This window comes from Danio aesculapii, chromosome 23 (genome assembly GCF_903798145.1).
Source record: "Danio aesculapii chromosome 23, fDanAes4.1, whole genome shotgun sequence".
Lineage (NCBI taxonomy): Eukaryota > Metazoa > Chordata > Actinopteri > Cypriniformes > Danionidae > Danio > Danio aesculapii.
Genome location: NC_079457.1, coordinates 8,723,488 through 8,746,729, shown reverse-complemented (window position 1 = coordinate 8,746,729; position 23,242 = coordinate 8,723,488). Strand labels below are relative to the sequence as shown.

The following is a 23,242-nucleotide window of genomic DNA, read 5'->3' as shown; positions in this document are numbered from 1 at the left end:
GCCATCTTTGCTCCTAAAGGACTAGACCTTTCTTGGATGCTGTTTCTGTACCAAATCATAATTGCAATCACCTGTTGACATCACCTGTTTCAAATCATATCGTTACCCAACGGATGCCCTTCCAGCCACAACCCATCTCTGGGAAACATCCACACACACACTACGGACAATTTAGCCTACCCAATTCACCTGTACTGCATGTCTTTGGGCCGTGGGGGAAACCGGAGCACCCGGAGTAAACCCATGCGAACGCAGGGAGAACATGCAAACTCCACACAGAAACGGCAACTGACCCAGTCGAGGCTCAAACCAGCGACCTTCTTGCTGTGAGATGACAGCACTACCTACTGCACCACTGCGTCGCCTTTACTAATTTTGATATCACATTATTTATTTGCGGTTTCCAACTAATTTTATGGTCCAATACAACACCAAGAAACTTAATTGCATAGTTCTTAAATCATCTGTGAAAAAAACAAATATACAACACACACACATACAACCAAATTACTAAAGTTGTAAGAAAAAAAATTCATTTGTATCACCAAAAATAACACTCATTTGCAGTTAAATTGCTTATTTTATTGATTATCTCTATTTTAAAAAGCAAATCAATTTAAATTCCTGTTGTATTCACTTTGCCACATTCCTCTAATGCCTCAAAACTAACTTCCAATTTTTCGTCTCTCCTCTTTCCTCCTATAATATGACCCACGGCTTTCAATGGTCCCTCAGATGAGCATCTCTGCAGCAGATGTTGAGCTCCTCAGACACAATGGAAAAAGAGCTCTTATCATCATCTGAAGGAGATGCATATGTGCCTGTCAGTTCGGACGCACGCTCTTCCTGCTTCCTTCACTGACGGGTTGCTATGGATATTCAGAGAAAAGCTCTTGGAAAAAATGGCACATCCCACCGCTGATGTCAGAGCTGTGTGTGTGTGTAAAGAGGGAGGGAACTGGAGCCTGTTGCTCAGATCATCAAATGTGCCGCCAGAAGCTCCAGAAGCCTGTGGACGATCACACTGAGTTCCTCACACTGCGCTTCTGCTTTCAGAGTTGAAGAAATCCCATGAATATTCTCAAGTGCACATGAACTGCGGTGAGTGATTCGACTAGTGTTTACTTTGCTTTCTTTTTGTAGCGTTGCAGTGTTACTGCGAGATGCTTGCAGAGAGGAAAACAACATTAATCGATTTTGAGATTTAAAGTGTGTGTGTGTGTGTGTTTTTTTTTTTTTTTTTGATGGAAGGAAAACACCTAAAGTAGACTGTTAAAGTGTGTTTTGTTACTCTTTTATCAAATTTCTGTAAATTTCCAATGCAAATTTTATTAGATAAATCTCCACAGATGCTTGCAAGGAGAGAAAAAATAGTCTATTTTGATATTTAAAGTGTATTTTTCATTCCGATGCAAAGAAAACACCTAAAATACTTTTAGGATTGGGTTTTTTTATCAGTTTGTTTGTGCAGATTTCCAATCCACATTTCATTAGATATTTTACAGTATTTACTTTGCAGTTGTATTGTTGCTTGCAAGGTAAAAAAAAACAGTCAATTTTGAGATTTAAAGTGTTTTGATTTTAAGTCTGAGGGGAAGAAAACACCTAAAGTAGACTTTTAAATGTTTGTTTTGTCGCTCTTTTCTCAATTTGCTTCTGCAGATTTCCCATATACACATTTTATTAGATAAATCTCCACTTCAGCAGCATTTAAAGCTATACTTTACAGTTGTATTCATATCTAATATTCTGAAGATTTACAGAAACTGTTGATTTTGAGATTTAAAGTGTTTTTTTTTCAGTCTGATGGAAAAAAAACACCTAAAATACATTTAGGATTGTGTGTGTTTTTTTTATCAGTTTGTTTATGCAGATACACATTTCCAATCCACATTTTATTAGATATTTTACAGTATTTACTTTGCAGTTGTATTGTTGCTTGCAGGGAGAGAAAAAAACAGTCAATTTTTAGATTTAAAGTGTTTTGATTTTCAGTCTATAGATAGAAGGAAAACACCTAAAATACACTTAAGTGTTTGTTTTGTCGCTCTTTTATTCGATAAATCTCCACTTCAGCAGCATATACAGTATACTTCGCAGTTGTATTCATATCTAATATTCTGAAGAAGATGCTTGCAGGGAGAGAAAAACTGTCGATTTTGAGATTTAAAGTGTTTTTGCTTTTAGTCTGATGGGAAGAAAACACCTAAAGTAGACTTTTAAATCTTTGTTTTGTCGCTCTTTTATCAATTTGTTTCTGCAGATTTCAAATATGCACATTTTATTAGATAAATCTCCACTTCAGCAGCATTTAAAGCTGTACTTTATAGTTGTATTCATATCTAATATTCTGAAGATTTACAGATGATTGCAGGGAGAAAAAACTGTCGATTTTGAGACTGTGTTTTTATTTTTAGTCTGATGGAAGGAAAACACCCAAAATACACTTAAATGTTTGTTTTGTTGGTCTTTTATCAATTTGTTTCTGCAGATTTCCAATATACACATTTATTATTTGATAAATCTCCACTTCAGCAGCATTTACAGTATATACTTTACAGTTTTATTCATATCTAATATTCTGAAGATTTACAGATGCTTGCAGGGAGAGAAAAAACTGTTGATTTTGAGATGGAAAGTGTTCTTTTTTTCAGTGTGAGGGAAAGAAAACACCTAAAATACACTTAGTATTGTGTGTTTTTTTTTTTATCAGTTTGTTTTTGCAGATTTCCAATACACATTTTATTAGATATTTTACAGTATTTACTTTGCAGTTGTATTGTTGCTTGCAGGGGGAAAAACTGTTGATTTTGAGGTTTAAAGTGTTATTTTTTTCAGTGTGAGGGAAAGAAAACACCTAAATTACACTTAAGTTTGTCGCTCTTTTATCAATTTGTTTCTGCAGATTTCCAATATACACATTTTATTAGATAAACGTCCACTTCAGCAGCATTTGCAGTATATACTGTACTTCAGAAATATATTCATGTTTAACATTCTGAAGATTTACGGATGCTTCAGTATATTTTAAGATTTAAGTTTTTTTTTTTTCCAAATAGTTCAAATAGTTGTATGAGCTTTTTTTTTTTATAATACTTTTGTACATATATATATAGTGCACTATTATTATGGCTTATTAACATTTTATTTAAACAAAGTTTCTGATATGCAAATTTATCATTCAGGTTATTCAATTAATTGCAAAAAGAAATAATTTGTTCAAAATATATTGAGAGTTTCAAATTCAACAACCTGTTGCATGATTCTGTTTATAATACTTTGCTAACACTCACTAACACCATGTATAATATAATATAATATAATTAATATAATATAATATAATATAATATAATATAATATATAATATAATATAACATAATATAATATAATATAATATAATTAATATAATATAATATAATATAATATAATATAATATAATATAATATAATTAATATAATATAATATAATATAATATAATATAATATAATATAATTAATATAATATAATATAATATAATATAATATAATATAATATAATATAATATAATATAATATAATATAATATTCTATTGCCTATATATAATTATTTGCCTGATGTGTTGATTTATTAATCAGATGTTTCTTATTTGCCCTGGCTAACAACTTGGTGCAGTTAATAAATATTTTCTTAAGTATATATATATATATATATATATATATATATATATATATATATATATATATATATATATATATATATATATATATATATATATATATATATTTATATATATATATATATTTATATATATATATATATTTATATATATATATATATATATTTATATAACTGCACCAAGTTGTTTGCCAAGGCAAATAAGAAACATCTGATTAATAAATCAACACATCAGGCAAATAATTATATATAGGCAATAGAATATTATATTATATTATATTATGTTATGTTATGTTATATTATATTTTATTATATTATATATTATATATATATATATATATATATATATATATATATATATATATATATATATATATATATAATTCTATATATATATAATTCTATATTGAATGATTATTAGGGATTATGAAAAGTATAGTTTAATTATTTGCATGAAATGCTGATTTATTAATAAAAACAATCACAATTATTTGCAAATCATTATTTGCTCAGATAAAAAAAATAGTGCATATTTATGTTTAAAATACTTTTTATTGTATTGTATTTATGCAAGTTATGTATTGCTGTAATATGTTCTCTACAGGACTTTCTTTGTATATTGCCAATATGATTAGGGATTATAAAAAAAATAATAATAATAATAATAAAAATAGTAATTTATTTTTTGTGAGTAATATCCAGGTTCATTACAAATTGCATGCATTTTCTATATTAAAACATGCATTTTCCACTAAAAATTGCTTTTAAAGATTTATATGTAAATAGCTTATACCAATACTTGCTCATTAAATGAAGCTAATTAAACTGACAATTGAGCAGAAGCAAAAAGGAAAATGTTGTCATTTACATTTACAAAATTGTTGGACTTTCTTTTACTTGAGAAATAGAAACATATTTTGAACATTCTCAAAAAATATCTGTGTTGTTCATTATAGTTTGAATGCCAATTTCCTAGTGTATTCTTTAGAAGAAAGTCTTACAGGTTTAAAGTGAGCAAGTAATGCTAGAATGGTCATTTCTGGGTGAACTGTCCCTTTAAGGCAACTTGTAGCAAATGAAAACCCGTGAACAGAGAAAAAAATACACAGTAGAAATCAATACGTTGTTTGTTTTAAAGCACTCTGCAGGCAACAGAATAATCATTGTTGTCAGTGTGTGCGTCTTTTTTATGTTTGATATGAGCTGTGCAGTGTTTGATTTATTCGTCTTATGTTTTATTTAGTGTGTGTTTTCCAGTCGCAGTTTGTATCTAATGACTGTGACTCATGTTCATTCTTATGCTTGTTTTGTGCTGATACAGTAGCTGACACATCGTCACTTTCAATGCCAAACACCATTTAGCTGTACATTATGAATGCAGGCTTTAACAGTATTTGATGAGTGTACTCTGTCAAAGTCAATCCCACTGATAAAAGCCAAATAGGACGCCATTAGTACTGTAAATGACAGCACAGCAGTTAGTATGAGTCAAGCCGGTTTAATTTAACAGCACAGTTTATCCAGAATTAACACTATTATTTTTGTCATTTTAATTTTGTCGTGCATAAAAATACACCCAGCTCTTTTGAAAACACAGTCGGTACGGAAAGTATTCAGACCCCCTTTAAATCTTTCACTCTTTTTTATTTTGAAGCCAAATGCTAAAATCATTTAAGTTCATATTTTTTCTCTTTAATGTCCACACAGCATCACATAATGACAGAATACACAGAATTGTTGACATTTTTGCAGATTTATTAAAAAAGAAAAACTGAAATATAACATGGTCCTAAGTATTCAGACCCTTTGCTCAGTATTTTAGCACCCTTTTGATCTAACACAGCCATCAGTCTTTTTGGGAAAGATTTTTACTCCTGGATTTGGGGATCCTCCTTGCAGATCCTCTCTAGTTCTGTCATGTTAGATGGTAAACATTAGTGGACAGACATTTTTAGTCATTCTCCAGAGATGCTTAATCGGGTTTATGTCAGGGCTCTGGCGGGGCCATTCACAGTGTTGTTGTGAAGCCACTCCTTCGTTATTTTATCTATTTTTCTATTATATTGTACACATATGAATGTTATGTATTGCAGGACTTTTGGTAAATTTTGCAAATATTATTGGATATATATTTTTTTAATCATTGAAAAGTGAAGTTTAATATTAAACTAATTTCGAGAGGAGCACGTGCACATGATTGACCCAGCTGGCCCACATTAGCTAATCACGATCCTCCAAAATCAAAAGATCCCAAGTCACTGTATATATATATATATATATATATATATATATATATATATATATATATATATATATATATATATATATATATATATAAATAAACCCCCCTCCTCCCCTTCTTCCAGCTTTATCCAGAATGGGTGGCACGGTGGCCCAGTGACTAGTACTATTGCTTCACAGAAAGAATACCAATGGCTTCGGGTCCTCGCTGGGCCATTTGGTATTTCTGTGCAGAGTTTGCGTGTTCTCCCCATGTCCACGTGGGTTTCCCCTGGGTTCCCCGGTTTACTCCCACCATCCAAATATGCTCTGTATTATAGAATTTTTTTCTAAATGTTTTACTCTCAGGAAGTTCAGCTTAGTGTCAGCAGCGGGGGAGTTTTGAGATTGACTTGAGTTCAATCTTGCCTCGCCCTGCAAAAGGGAGGGAACTATGGCGGCAAATCAATGCCAAAATTAATCAAGCACAGCAGTGACAGTTCTCGAGATTAAATCCTCATAAAGCATCTCAGAAAGTTTCTTATGATTATGACTTGCAAATTATATATATATATATATATATATATATATATATATATATATATATATATATATATATATATATATATATTTATTGACGTGATTTTTTAACCTGCGTTAAATCCAGGCTAACTTCCAGAACGAGCGAGTAACCAACAGCATTAAGCCTGGTTTATGACATTATGATAAGATATATCACCTATATATTTTTATTTAATGGGGAAACTAGCTTTCCATATCATACAGATCAAATGTAACCTGCGTCCAATCCCAGCTAACTTCCGGAAAGGGCGATTAGTAACTTCCAGCTAACTTCCGGAAAGGGCGATAAGTAAACCAAGTCCCGCCCCAGGACTGACGAAAAAAGTTTTGCGCGAGCAGAGAGAAGAATGATGATGTGCGCACGCGAGGCCCGTTTCCTCGCGGTGGATCAGTTTACGCGTACGTGAGCTGTAGTTTCCTCACATGTAGGCCTGTAAACTGCTCGCGGTTCACTTCTCCTCGCGCGTAAACATCACTGCTGCGCTCGTTTAATTTTGGCATTGATTTGCCCCCATAGGGAACCCTGGGCCCGAGGATCCCTTGATCTCAGGGCTCTCTCCTGGGTCAGCATGCCAAACAAGCGATGTATAAATCATGAGCTAAGTGTGAATTCTTGAAAAATAATTTAATTATTTGCAAGATATCCAGGTTTATTACAAATTGCATGCAGTTATTTTTTGCATACACTGTTTAATAGTTATTTTCAGAAAAACTTCAGCAACTTATATCAACATAATATATCAGTTTTCTTTATAGTCATGCATATATTAAACAAAAAACATCACAATCCTAAAATATACATGGAAAAAGCAATATTCAGTTCAGATGTATGTGATGATGAATATATAATCTGTATTTTTGTATATGGTAGAGTTTATTCAATGTGTTAGAATGGAAATGGATATCATTGTAGAAATCTTGCCCATTTTATTTTGGTAGGACTAATAAATTCATTCATTTTCCTTCAGCTTAGTGCCTTATTAATCAGGGGTCACCACAGCGGAATGAACGGCCAACTATGTTTTACACAGTGGATGCCCTTCCAGCTGTAACCCAGTACTGGGAAACACCCATACACTCTTATACACACACACACTCATACACTACGGCCAATTTAGTCAATTCAAGTCACCTATAGCGCATGTCTTTGGACTGTGGGGGAAACCGGAGCACCTGGAGGAAACTCACGCCAACACGGGGAGAACATGCAAAGTCCACACAGAAATGCCAACTGGCCCAGCCAGCACTCGAACCAGTGACCTTCTTGCTGTGAGGCGACAGTGCTAACCACTGAGTCATCAAATATTTTCATTTCGTTTTCATTCAAGGTTGGGATTTAATTAAGCATTCATTGATTATTTTAATTCCTCCTGTGAAATCGCGTTGAGGTTTTCAAAAGCTCAGAAGGCTGAATTCATTTGTTATTAAAAGTTTAAAGCAAGAAGAGATTGAGATCTAGATTAAAGGTCAAAATTAATTACAGTGATAATGTGATTGTGTTTTTCCACAAAGGTCAGATGTTTGTTCAAGGTCTCAAATCGGGACTCAGAGATATTTTTGAAAAATATATGTTAAATGAAATATTATGGTGGCACAATGGCTCAGTGGTTAGCACTGTCACCTCACAGTAAGAAGGTCGCTGGTTCGAGTGCTTTCCTACCACAGCAAATTCCATTTTTCTGTTTGATATTTGAGGCGTCATGGTGACGCAGTGGGTAGCATGATCGTCTCACAGCAAGAAGGTCGCTGCTTCAAGCCTTGGCTGGGTCAGTTGGCATTTCTGTGTGGAGTTTGCATGTTCTCCCCGTGTTGGCGTGGGTTTCCTCCAGGTGCTCCGGTTTTCCCCACATTCCAAAGACATGGCTATAGGGGAATTTAATGAACTAAATTGGAAATCCAACTGGAATAGTCGGTGGTTCATTCTACTGTGGCGACCCCTGATAAATAAGGCTAAGCCAAGGGAAAATTATTGCATTTTGTTTTTATTAAACATTTAAGTTTGTTAACTACATGTATTTTAACGCCTTTTCAGTTTAAACTGAACATAAAAATCCAAAGGGAGTGCATAGTAAGATAGCTTTCAGACGATGCTTATAGTAAACTAGAGTAAACATGAACATGAAGTCCACATTAACATAGTTGGTTGTGTCTGAATGTAAACAGCTGAAGAAGATGTGCAGAATAATGCTGCTGTCGATGCTGTTAATATAAATCAAACAAAACAACAACAGAAAATCCCTCACTGCTCTTGACTAAAGAACATTAGTAGCTTAGGAAAAAATTCCTGACCTAAATGCAGTGATACTTTCTGATTCATGCTGATTGGGCAGATTGTAATCAGTAATGGGCAGGGGTTTTGATATCACAGCTAATCTGAAACTGCATGTTTAAATAATTTATGGAGATTTGAATGGGAGTGGATGTTTTACTGGGGCTGTGAGATATTGAATGAAAATTTATTATTTTATAATGTTATGTAATGCGATACAATATTTCTTAAAAATCTTTAATCTAGTTTTGAACTGAGAGAGTGTTTCTGAGCCTCAAACATAATCAGGAATCAAGAAGTTTAGGAGCCATCCATGAGAAGGCTCGACCTCCTTTTAGTAGACTTTGCTATTCTGGGTATAGCACAGAAGGTTGGTTAGATAAACAGGAGCTAGATTATAATAGGTAAGAAGCAATATTTTATAATCAGTACGGAACTTAACAGGCAGCCAGTGTAAGGAGGATAAAATTGGGGTGTCATATTTTCTTGACATGGAAAGAACTGCATTTCTTGAGGATTTGTTTATAATCAACAAATGTTTGATATTATTTAAGGGAAACAAAATCATCACTGCAACTTCTGAAAGTGAATACAGAGTGTCTGTGGGGACTTAAAAAGTATTAAAAGTTGATAAACCAATTATGAGAAAATGAAGGCCCTTAAAAGGTATTAAAAAGCCTTAATCGTGTTTTTAGGAGGTCTTAGATTTTGTTCAAGCGCTGTCCAAAGTTCTTTGACTCCAAAAAATCTTAAAAATATGTATTTTCCTCCTAATATTAACAACAAGGTGCTCGATCCACGCGATTGTTTCGGGCTGGGGCGCGTCTGGCCAAGCTCCTCCGTCCGGCTGATGTCACGTAATTTGTGACAAACGGGAAGGTGATGTGACGCTATCAACATGTAGCGAAACCATAGAGCAAAACAAATGGCAAAATGGGAAAATGTAAGTTTGCGTACTCCTAGTTAGAGAAAGACGAGTTTAAACAGTGGCTGAAACCTGTCTCTGAAAACAACCGCATCATTTATTCTTTTAAGCTTTGTTTCTATTGAGATTATCTGAGTTCTGTTGCATGGTTGTGCTCCATTGATTTATTTAACTACAACTGTTTGTTGTTAAAGTTAAAGGTTTGATACTGATTAGAACTTAAAGTGGCGATGAGGTCTTAAATTATTCTGAGAAGGTCTTTTAAAAAGTCCTAAAAAGTATTGAAATTATCTTTAGGATTCCTAAATATACCCTGGAATAGCCATATTTTACTGCAGCATGAACCAAATCAAACATTTTAACAATGTAAACGTCAAGAAAATAAATATGTCACTGCCACTTTTTTCACTGGTTTAGCTATTTATCAACTTCGAAAATCCCAAGGATAACTAAATAAACTAAAACTCTTAAAACAGAGTCAAGTTACTGCTTCGCTGTCTTATTGCTTACTTAACTTAGTTTAAAATCATTAACAATTTTTTTTTTGTTTTTTTAGTTTAGCAAACCAGCATGCCCATCTGCTTGTTTTCAGTTGTGTACATTGACATGCAACTGCATTGCCTGATGTGCTGAAAAACAGAGGGTGTTATGATGACAAGCACACAAAAAAATGTTTGTAATATTTTTTTATGGCAAATCATTGCAGTGTATATTTTCAGTTGAAGTCCGAATTATTAGCCCTCCTGAATTATTACCCCCTCTTAATAATATTGGCTAATAAAATTGACCTTAAAATGGTTTTTAAAAAAAATTCAATCTGCTTTTATTCTTGCCGGAATAAAACAAATAAGACTTTCTCCAGAAGAAAAAATATTATAGGAAATACTGTAAAAAATTCCTTGCTCTGTTAAACATCGTTTGGGAAATATTTTAAAAAGACTGTATATCGGTATACACATTTGCCATATTTGATATATTGTGTATGCCTAATTTTCACTATAGAGCTGGTTGTCTACACATTATTGTCTCAATTCAATAAAAAGATAGGTCTTTAATCTAGTTTTAAACTGAGAGAGTTTCTGTGCTTCATTATCAGGAAGGTTATTCCAGAGTTTAGGGGCCATAAATGAGAAGGCTCGACCTCCATTAGTAGAGTTTGCTATTCTGGGTACTACCATAAGCCCTGAGATTTGAGATCTTAAAGAGCAGGTTGGATTGTAGCGAGACAGAAGGTTGGTTAGATAAACAGGAGCTAGATTATTTAAAGCTTTATAAGTTAGAAGCAATATTTTAAAATCAATATGGAACTTAACAGGCAGCCACCCACATAGCAAAATTTCTCTGGCCCAGCTCTGACCCACACAATCAACTTTTGCTTGGCCCACATGCCGAAGTGAATTACGGTACATGACTGGACAAAGTCTGGATTCCAGACAAGGGCCAAACATGGACCATATCTGAGCCAAGTCTTAGCCAAGTTAATAACCCATAACTGGGCCTGAACTGGGCCAGATATTTTAGTGCGTCACCAAACTGATAACCTATGAAGCATTGCGTTTTAGGCACACTATGGGCTTGGTTTTTCTCAAAGTGACCTGAATGGTAGAATTGTTTTTCTTTATTTGAAAATAATTTAAATGTATTTTAAATGTGGGTCAAGACAGGCCAAACTTACATGGCCCACATACCAATTATCAACATCTGGGCCAAATACTACATTGTATATTTGGCCCAAGTATTGTGTGCCGCCTTAAAGACGGTGCCACCTCTGCCAAACCCGGGCCACATTTGGCCCACATGCTGTATGCCAGTGCCGGATGAATGCCTGCTGTGCTAGCTTTATGCCAAATCTGGGCCAGAATTCATTGCTACCTGGGCAGTGTAAGGAGGATAAATTGGGGTGTCATATTTTCTTGACCTGGTAAGAACTGCATTTTGCACTAAATGAAGTTTATTAATAGAGGATATAATCAACAAATGTTTGATATTATTTAAGGAAAACGAAAGCATCACTACAACTTCTGAAATCGAACAGCCATAGTGCATCCCTAATTTTTACTATAGTGCTGGTTGTCTACACACTATGAACCCCATTAGTCTTCAAACTCCAAGTAAAGTGAATTTTGCATCATTTGTCCACTTCAAATCAGATCAGAAAAATGCAAAGTAGCAGCACTTTCACTTGTGGTCACAGATTTTTTGGACTTCACTGTAGTTCTGCTAGCACATATCAACACATCCAGGGTTATGAATCTCACTGTGGGTGGATGGGGAAGAGTTGGTGACACTTAGTCATAATGAAGTACACTTATCTGAATGCGCAAAGAGTTTCTTGGTGTTGAGTGGCATCCAGGGCCGTGAGTGGGTATGAATGGTCATCATTTTCCCAAGGTGGGAACGAGTCCTCTCCGTGAATCATCATCATTCTCATTGTCCTGGTCTAGTGTAAAGTCCGACTGGGCTAGCTGGAGGTTAACAATGAGTCATATTTGCATATTATGAATTTCAAATCTGAAAACGACGGATATAAAAATGTTTAACCAAGACAGTGATTCACTGCATGTCTCTGTAAACTTCCTCTCTCCGGTGAGAAATGGACTCTCACTCTGAGCTTATTGAGAAAAGATTAGATCTCTACAAACAAACGGTTTGCATAAAGCTGTAGGAGTTCTGATTGATTTATAGGTTCGCAGGCTACAGGGAATTGCAGTTTTTTCCTGACCACGACCTAGGAGCTGCACTGACATTTATGCATTTAGCAGATGCTTTTTTTGGCAACTTAATCCGGCATTCCCTGGGAATCAGCATTTATGTTCTTTTCACCTAATGAAATGCCAAGATTCGCATAAATGTTAATAATGCACATAAAAAAGTCATGGGCACAACTGAGTAGGACTAACTTTTTACCTGACAAGAAAAAATATGCATAAACTACAATGACAGCACATTTACTTAGTAAATATCAGTATGCGCATCAACAAAGAAGTCATGTGATCAGTGGCGGTTCTAGTTTAAATGGCACCCTGGGCAAAACCACCCCAAACACACCACCTCCCCATCCCCCAAGAATTAAAGACACTATGTGGTTGACTTTATATATTTTACATATTTAAATATATATTTTAAATGTATACATTTAAAATAATTATTATAAATACATTTAAATATATTTAATTATCTTATAAATATTATTATTATTATTATTATTATTATTATTATTATTATTATTATTATTATTATTATTATTATTATTATTATTATTATTATTATACAATTATTATTATTATCATCATCATCATACAATTATTATTATTATTATTATTATTATTATTATCATCATACAATTATTAATCTAAATAAATAACAAAAATCAACCCTAAATGTAACTGAAAAACAATGCATAATTGGAGTAATTTTCTAAGACTTTTGCATGAATATTAATTATGACAGTTCTATAGAATACAAAAATATGTTTTTCTGTTGTCTTAGACTTGACTCATGGCTGAGAATTAATGTTATGAAGTCTTAGTTACCTTCCTGACTCATTATTCCTCCTTTCTGCTTCACAGCCATGCTTAGTCAAAGTAACATTGTCGTCATATGATTTAGTTTTGTCAACTTACATGTCGACGCATATCGGCGTGCATGTAAACAACCGGGATCAGGAGCAGCGCATGCATCGATTTGTTTTCACCAGGAATGTTTTGGTTGCACATAAAGTTGCGTGTGCAAAAGACGCCAAATGTGAATAGCCCCTAACGTCTTTATTCTAGGATAACCACTCTGAATTAATACACTTGCATGAGGTAAAGTTATCTCAAAGCTGTTATTGGGGCACTTTTTTTTGCACCGTCTCCCCATGCCACCCCCAGCAAAACGCCGCCCTAGGCGATCGCCCATATTGCCCATGGCTAAATCCTCCACTACATGGGATATTTTGTTTTTGAGAAAGCAGCATCAGAGAGACAATAAGATATGACTGGATTTGATCCATTTGTAATTGAAATTAGGTCTAAATCATGAAACACATCTGCATTTCTGACCATAAAATCAGACAGATAAAGTCACAACTGATTGTATCACTTACATTATGACCATGACAGAGAAATCGGGCCAGTTTTGACTGTTAAATCATGTTTTATTTCCGCTAATTTTAGGTTCAAAGGACGCATCCGAGCTTCACTGATTTACAATGATAAAAGGTTTCATCAGCTTTGCATGTATTGTAAAAGGCCTGGGTTTAATGAGCAGGGTTAATGTCGTTTCATACCTTTATGTGCGGTGTAATTGTGCAGGATAAAGCAACTACAAATGGCCACTTTCTGTTTGCTGAGCTTTTGATTAGGAGGTCTTCTCATATACAATTAAGCAAATACAGTGACCTGCTTTAATTAAGGAATGATTGTAAGTCTGCAGATTTGCTAAGCACATTACTATTGGATTGCAAAGAAGTTATTTGCTGTCCTGTCTTTGTTGTCTGTAGTGATTATCTTAAATCATTGACAGCAAAACTACTCAGGGATTTGAAATGTATATACACTTGCTGGACACTTTATTAGGTACATCTGCTCGTTAATGTCAATTTCTAATCAACCAATCACATGGCAGCAACTTAAATGCATTTAGGCATGTAGACAAGGTCAAGACGATCTGCTGCGGTTCAAACCGAGCATCAGAATGGGGATTTAAGTGACTTTAAACATGGTTGTTAGTGCCAGACGTGCTGGTCTGAGTATTTCAGAAACTGCTGATCTACTGGGATTTTCACACACAACCATCTCTAGGGTTTACAGAGAATGATCTGAAAAGGAGAAAATATCCAGTGAGCGGCAGTTCTGTGGGCGCAAATGCCTTGTTGACGCCAGAGGTCAGAAGAGAATGGCCAGACTGGTTCAAGCTGATAGAAAGGCAACAGTAACTCAAATAACCACTAGTGACAACCGAGATATGCATAAGTACATCTCTGAACGCCCAACACGTCAAACCTTGAGGCGGATGGGCTACAGCAGCAGAAGACCACACCGGGTGCCACTCCTGTCAGCTAAGAACAGGAAACTGAGGCTACAATTCACACAGGCTCACCAAAATTAGACAACAAAAGATTGGAGAAACGTTGCCTGGTCTGATGAGTCTTGATTTCTGCTGCAGCATTCGGATGGCATGGTCAGAATTTGGCGTCAACAACATGAAAGCATGGATCCACCCTGCCTTGTCTCAATGGTTCAGGCTGGGGGTGGTGGTGTAATGGTGTGGGGGATATTTTCTTGGCACACTTTGGGCCCATTAGTTTATGACCACATCCCATCCCTTTATGACCACAGTGTACCCATCTTCTGATGGCTACTTTCAGCAGGATAACGCGCCATGTAATAAAATCGCGAATCATCTCAGAGTGGTTTCTTGAACATGACAATGAGTTCACTGTACTCGAATGGCCTCCACAGTCAGCAGATCTCAATCCAATAGAGCACCTTTGGGATGTGATGGAACGGGAGATGCGCTTCATGGATGTGCAGCCGACAAATCTGCTGCAACTGCATGATGCTATCATGTCAAAATGGAGCAAAATCTCTGAGGAATATTTCCAGTACCTTGTTGAATCTATGCCACGAAGGATTGAGGCGGTTCTGAAGGCAAAAGTGGGTCCAACCTGGTACTAGTAAGGTGTACCTATTAAAGCGGCCGGTGAGTGTATATTAAAGTTGTTTTTTAGTGTACAGTAATTACTGTTGTGGGACAAAGATCTGAAAAGTAAAACAAGTTCAGAACACAATGGATAGTAATAACAGCAGACTTATTCTTGGGTCATTGTTGTAATGTGTATGAATGAACGGAGAGTTGCAGGATGGTTTGATCTCCATCAACGTCTCTCTCCGAGCTGCTTTATTCCCCATCGACACCCTGTGAATGATGGTGTTGTGAGTGTGTTTTGAAGGCCACTCTGCAGTTTATCATTGACAGTATCTGAAGGAATAAGTAAAGTCCAGTTCATCTCCCTATAGACTCCACCGCAAAGCCTCTCATTTGAAGCTTGATAAGAGAGTCTTTGCAATTCAGCTCTATCTCATCAGATCAAGTGCTTTCCGCTATGTTGACACCAGCCAATAACACTGTTTCGTCTCCTTTAAACATGTTTTTTTGTTGTTGTACATTGCTGTGGTCTCTGTGGTCCAGCTAATGGAGATCTGCTGTTTTGTCGTGACACTGTTCAGATCGACACTCGATGTAGTTTGCTTCCTGGAAGTGTAATGATGATTACTCTCCATTGGCCTGGATGGATAATAACTGAGTGGAAATGTGCTGTAATGCACACAACTGCCGGACTTGAGCCTTATGTAATTGTTATGTAATTCGGGTCGAGGTTTGCGCTGTTCTGATCGAGTTGAACTAATTAGCATATAGACAAGAACAGGAGATCAGATGGTGCATTCTGCTGTTTGAATTGGTGTAAACTCAGCCCTTTTCATCAGAGTTGTGGCTTTTATGAATTGGTAAGAATGCAGGATTTAATAAGGTTGTTAATTTTGCATTAACATTTTGTGAACGTATGTTTTTGTGATTAAAATATGGCTCTGTCTGATGCAAACTTAAAACAAAAATTGGTCCCACTTTATATTAAGTGTCCTTAACTACTATGTACTTACACAGACATTAATAATTCGTTACAGTGTACTTTTTGTGTAAATACATGTATTTACTGTGTACTTATGCTTGATTAAATACCTGTATGTAAATACATTTGTAATTAAATTCTGTATTTACATTTGTAAATACACTGTTTACTATTCCTTACACCTTAACCCACCCTTAAACCTACCCATACCACCAAACCTGTCCATAACCCTACCCTATATCCCAACTCAAGAGCACCACAAGTGTTCTCAAATACATTATGAACACAGTAAGTACATTGTATTTCTTTTTTGTTGCAAGTACATAGTAGTTAAGGACAGTTAATATAAAGTGGACCCAAGAATTTAATATCTACACTCTAAATGCTGGGTTGTTTTAACCCAACATTGGGTTAAATGTGGACAAAACAACTGTTGGCTTAACATTTTACTTGAAATGTAAATTACATTTTGTTGTTTTTTCAAATTTGACCCAACATTGTGTTAAAATAACCCAGCATTTTTTACAATGTACAGATGTTATATTTCACAAAACATGCATCATAAACTATTTCATTTGATAAAAACGTTTATATATGTATGTATATATGAGCAAAATCACACAAGTAGCAATGCGATGTGGCTGTATATCGGCACTGATGGGAGGCGTGCGTTGGCTCGAGGCCGCATGCCGAGTGCCTTAGTGTCCCACCAGTGACAATACACAGTCATATTGCACTGCTACTGCCGAGTAATAATAAAAAAGTTAAATAATTTGTTCAGCTGTGGTTTGAAATTTACACTTTTTCTCCCTAAGAACTTATTATGCGGTCTCTATCGCCATCTTGTAGCGGAACATCAATTGTCAATTTCTTTGCTGAATTTTTGAAATTATAAATGGCACTATTCTTATAAATAAACTGCAGAGTTGCGATCTAAACAACTACATTCTCACCTGAAAAAGCCTCAAAAGTACATTATGTTGTCCAACAGCAGCAATATTTGTCGAACTGTAGTGAGTTTATTCCTCTGCTTGTCTCTCTAGTTGGGCAGAGTAATACACAAGGGTAAAGAGGCTATACGAGTGCTGTTATTGCAGAATATCGCACGGCTATCAGCCAATCAGATTTGAGAACCAGACAGAACTACAGTTGAAGTCAGAATTATTAGCCCCCCTGTTTATTTTAACCTCAATTTCTGTTTAACGGAGAGCAGATTTTTTTCAACACATTTCTAAACATAATAGTTTTAATAACTCATTTCTAATAACTGATTTATTTTATCTTTGTCATGATGACAGTAAATAATGTTTGACTAGATATTTGTCAAGACACTTCTATACAGCTTAAAGTGACATTTAAAGGCTTAACTAGGTTAATTAGGTTATAGGTAGGTTAGGGTAATTAGGAAAATTATTGTATAATGATGGTTTGTTCTATCTGAGAAAAAATAGCTTAAAGGAGCTAATAATGTTGATCTTAAAATTGTGTTTAAAAAATTTTAAACTGCTTTTATTCTAGCCGAAATTAAACAAATAAGACTTTCTCCAGAAGAAAAAATATTATCAGACATACTAAAAATTTCCTTGCTCTGTTAAACATCATTTGGGAAATATTTAAATAAAATCAAATAATTCTGACTTCAACTGTATATATAAATATTTTTTTATTAAAGCAGTGAGAATGACATTTTTCTTTATTTAATTCTTATTTTATGTAATTTGATTATAATAAAAATATTATGTACTTTAACTTTATACTTTTTATATTATATTTGGATTTAATAAACTTGGCATTGTTTGATGTAATTACAATTACACTTTTTATTTTTTATTCATTATGAATATTTAAGAATATTTATTATACTTGTTATGCATATATGTATACATATAAAATATTCACTTATACATCTGCTGTATTCGTACTATAGTACTGTATCAATTCTTGTTTTTGTTTTGTTTTTTGCCATTTTGCTTTTTTCCCCCACAAAAAAGATTAATACATTCAGAAGAACTCATCATTAAAGGTCCCGTGAAGTGCTTTGAAATGCATTTTTAACACGAAGAAAAGGTGGGACATAGAGTAGCTCCTCCCTTTAAAAAAAAAAACAGCCAATAGCACAGTAAGTGGCTGAGCTCAAGTGCATTAAATGAGAAGCATCTTGAAGGGGGTGGGGCATGTCAGAGACTAGAGAGCATTTGATTGGTTATGATTTGAGGAGAAACTAAAGTGACATGAATAAAATCGTTGATCCATTTAGCCGGAAGTGACCAACTACTATGTTTATATTAGTCTTCTAAATGTAAATTTTGTCACTGTTTTAGAGCAGACTAGCTTATAGATATCCTTAAGGGTGTTTTCTCACCTGCCTTATTTAGTTTGGTTGATTCGCACTAGAGTTCATTTTCCCTCTTGGTGCGGTTCGTTTGGGCAGGTGTGAATGTAATCGCACTCGAGTGCGCACCAAAAGTGGACCAAAAAAGCATACTGAGACCTCCTTGAAGAGGAGCTGTATGTTTGTGGTGAGAACATGATCCAAACTAGATCAGAAGGATCGTTGCTAATATTTCCGGAAGATGACCATGTCGCAGTTCAACTAAATTAAATTACGCCGCCTCCTTAAGTGACTTGCGATGCGCCTTAGCTGTTTGCAATGCATTTAAACATTGTTTTCCAGCCGCAGCCTCACTTCATTCTCGAAATTTATAGTTTTTCTAAAGTGATGTATACATATATAGTATACTATGACCAGGGATACAATCAGCCAGTGCAGTCGTCCCTTCATAGTAAAAAGCGACATTTTGTGTCTGCCGGTTTGTTTACATGTAGAAGTTCCATTGGCATTTTCCACACGTTAGTTCTGACCAATCGAAAAGCAGTTTAGGATATACATGCAATAACATCTGGCCATGCGGAGTAATGTGGACTTTGTCACATGACTGCATTTTGGTTCTTTTCAACTAGTTTGGACCAAAGCAATCAGTGTAATGTTTCTGCCAACGCGACTCTACACCATAACTTTTCAATCCAGATGGATGGGGCAACCATTACTGCATCCAAAATGGTAAAAAGCCTTGGAGTAACGATTGATGACCAACTGAACTTCTCTGACCACATTTCTAGAACTGCTCGATCTTGCAGATTTGCACTCTATAACATCAGAAAGGTCCGACCCTTCATATCTGAACATGCAGCTCAACTTATTGTTCAAGCTCTTGTTCTCTCCAAACTGGATTATTGCAACTCTCTACTAGCCGGGCTTCCAGCTAACTCTATCAAACCTCTTCAGTGGCTTAAGAACGCAGCAGCATGAGTGGTCTTTGATGAACCCAAAAGAGAGCACGTCACTCCGCTACTCACCCGTTTGCACTGGCTGCCAGTTGCTGCTCGCATCAAATTTACAGCTCTGATGTTTGCTTACAAAGCGACCTCTGGCTTTGCTCCTTCTTATCTGCTCTCACTTCTGCAGATTTATGTGCCCTCCAGAAACTTGCGTTCTGTGAATGAACGACGCCTCTGGGTTCCATACCTGAAAGGGAAGAAAACACTTTCCCCCTTCAGAACAGCAGAGTCACTTGCTTTCTTCAAGAAATGACTAAAATCTCAACTATTTAATCTCCACTTTCCTTCCTAATCTGCAACTGCCTCTCTGGCTATACCACTAACTGTACTCTCTCTCTCAAAAAAAAAAAAAAACATTACTAATGCTTTGCTTCTTAGACTTTACACACCTGAAACTTGCCTATAGAACTTATTCACTGCTGCTCTTATAGTTGTGTAAATTGCTTCCTTGTCCTCATTTGTAAGTCGCTTTGGATAAAAGCGTATGCTAAATGAGTAAATGTAAATGTAATGTGAAAAGGACCCAAAACAGCAGAAAAATGCTACAGTGCATCATTTGTTGCCCTTGGTCCAGACCAAATGAACCGAACCACAGGTGTGAAAGCACCCTAAAACTAACAATACTGATACTAACCTCTAAAAAAACTTTATTTTAATTTTATGGGACCTTTAAAATATATATATAAATACAATGGTCTAAATAAAATTACTCTCTTTCGTTTTTAACGCGACATACAGTACAACCAAAATAATCAGGCCACTGCCACTAATGTTCAAAAAAGTTTATTGACATGTTTGAGAGCAATAGTTGGCATTGTGTCAATTTTTGTTTCATTTGATCAAACATTTCTTTGAAATATGTGCGCACACTGACTGACTTCAATACAACCTACTGTACAGCACATGTTCCTGACAGGTTTGTACCATAATAATCCATCACAAGGATCGTTTGCATCGTGACCATACTGTAAACGTATGCCTGCAGCAATGCATTAACAAACAGATCCATTAGTGCGCAAATGGAGACCAGCATGACCCTTTGTGCCGGAATTTAAACGAAAACACAAACTCTGAGATTCATCAACATGTGAGGCTGCGATGCATCAGCCTTTCTCTGCCGGCGATGTGCTGAAAACCTGCCAGGAATAGAAGCAGCGCTGTGGCAAAAGGTTAAGTACAGTGAGAAGATGGAGAGGTTTGCTGAAGCGCAGATACTGTTTTATGTACACGGTGGACAAACACATGAGGAAGAGACAGCAATTATAGCCCGAAGATGTTTCTTGTATTCAATATATGCAGCGATTTATTAAATCCACCCACTTGTATCTAAAAAATAAATAAATAAAAATCTGGTTCTCTCTCGGATTCCCAGTTCGAGTCGATGTAAGCAGATGTGTTACGATATGAGCATGGCTCCAGGCGCTGTTGAACCGATGTTGAACATGTGTTGTGTGTACATAGAGATGCACTTACTGGAATATACTCCGCTGCGAGCTACAAGTGTCAGAGAGTTACAGATGAAGGGGCTGATGTGTTTTTTTTTTTTCTGTAGTGGTGGTGGTGGTGGAGACTAAACGAATGTGGTTCTGCTGCTTCATGCAGTGTCTTTGGTTAAAGGAAGATCATGCTGAGAGCGATGGGTTTTTCCAGATGGCGTACATGTAAGAATAACTCCAAACTTGCCAATCTGGTGTGTGCGAGTCAAAAATAATGAGCTTTAGTCCTTAAAGGGAAGCTATTAGGCTAAAATCTATTTTGTAAGGGGGTTAAACACAGTTTTGTGGCTACAGTGTGCGAATATAGCCAATCTATAATGGTAAAAATTATTTAGTTTATTTTATTTATGCAGAAACACTTTGATTGACATTCTCCCTTTATACATGTCATCAGAGGGGGAAAGCCCCGCCCATTAGTGACTATCTCTCCATCATTAGCATAAACAGCCCAGAGTTAGAAGCAGCCGTCCACCATCAGAGAGATAACATTAGTCCTGTTTTGAATCTGCCTCTATGCTGACTCACAGCCATTTGTAGCTCCGCCCTCTTTTAAAAAGAGCGCACTCTCATTTGAATTTTAAAGCAACAGTCACCAAAAATGACCCAATTAGGTTCAAAGCCAAAAAAGGGGCAGATTCAAAGAGATATAAAAAATAATAATAATAATTGTGTGGTATTTTGAGATAAATTCTCATACACACTGAGATTTATTTTACATCTTCTAAAAAGATATATAATGGGTCCCATTTAACATTACTGTCACGATTACCAGCGATCCAACCACCAGAGATCGCTGGCAAATACACTCATTCACATGAACTACAAATCCACCATGTTTTGAACTACAACACCCAGTCATGCCAGACATACACACACAACCGGTTGTGTGTGTCTGGCATGACTGGGTGTTGTAGTCCATAACATGGCGGATCTGTAATTCATGTGAATGAGTGTATTTGCCAGCGATCTCTGGTGGGATGGCTGACGTGAAACTGACTTTTCGACAGTGTCGAGATCCCGAAGCGCAAGTGTTTTGAAACACTGTACCAAAGCAGGTCATGTGACTAAAGCGTTTCGAAACACCTGGTCATGTGACTAGAGCGATTCAAAGCTTCGATCAGTTCAGACGCGTTTCGAGACCTGGAGAATCTGCATTTGACTGACAGGGCCAGACATAGGCTTCTGTCACGTATAGTCTAGTTGACCGTGCGTGTTGTTACAGGCTTCAAATGACTTCTGGGTTCGAATCCCGACTTGTACAAATACTCCAAAATCATGATTTTATGTATTTTAATCATGTTACTGATTATGGTGTAGTCTAGATAGGATACAGCTGCAGATACGCCATCCATTTAGCATTATTTTTGTAACTGAAAAAAATAATTAATATTTTACAGTACTGTGATGGTTGGGTGTAAGGTTGGGGTAAACGTTAATAAAATACAATAAATGGAAAATTTTATGAATAATATAAATAATTTTTGTTAACTTCTGTCCACAACTGTATCTGATCTAGCAACAGCCCTGTTTTATGACCAAAACTAGCCATATTTTTTCACAAAGTGTTTATTCGGATGTCAGTGCAATGTTGAACTGTTATTAAAGCATTTCAAAATAGCTGTATTAACCTGGATTCGAACCAACATGGTAGTCCCCGCATGGTAGTCAGGAACCCTAACCACTCCACTATATCACTTGAGGGTTCAATCTTACAAATACCTTAATTTGCTCAACTGTTCTTTGCTGAAGCTGTTCCAGTGCAAAACATAAAAAATGACCACTAGGCGTCACTGTAGAGTGAGGTTTCGAAACGTTTCGAAGCTTCGACACATTTGCTTCAACTGTTTCAGTGTTTTATGAAGCCTCGCTTTGCCCACCACTAGATCTCTGGTGGTTAGGTCGCTGGTAATCGTGACAGAGCAAATGGTTTAAACATGATAAACAGTCCAAGATCAAAAACACAGGAAACAAAGAGAACCGCTTGCGTACACACAGCAACAGCTTCACAATACTCAGCAACATGTGTGGAACAGAGTGGTATAAATAATCCAAATAATCAATGGTCATGAGTATCAGCTGTGAAAGTGTAATCAGTCAGGATCTGGAACCAGTTGTGTGTGTGTCTGGCATGACTGGGGGTTGTA

At 35.8% G+C, this 23,242-nt stretch overlaps 1 protein-coding gene across 1 annotated transcript in view; it reads left to right on the top strand.

The window, feature by feature from the left end:
- The first annotated feature begins 1,017 nt into the window (after positions 1–1,017).
- Positions 1,018–23,242, top strand: part of kcng1 (potassium voltage-gated channel, subfamily G, member 1) — a 49,432-nt gene continuing 27,207 nt past the window's right edge. The window contains exon 1 of the mRNA XM_056449511.1: positions 1,018–1,101. The gene's annotated coding sequence lies outside the window, so the exon portion shown is untranslated. The remainder of the gene's footprint in view (positions 1,102–23,242) is intronic.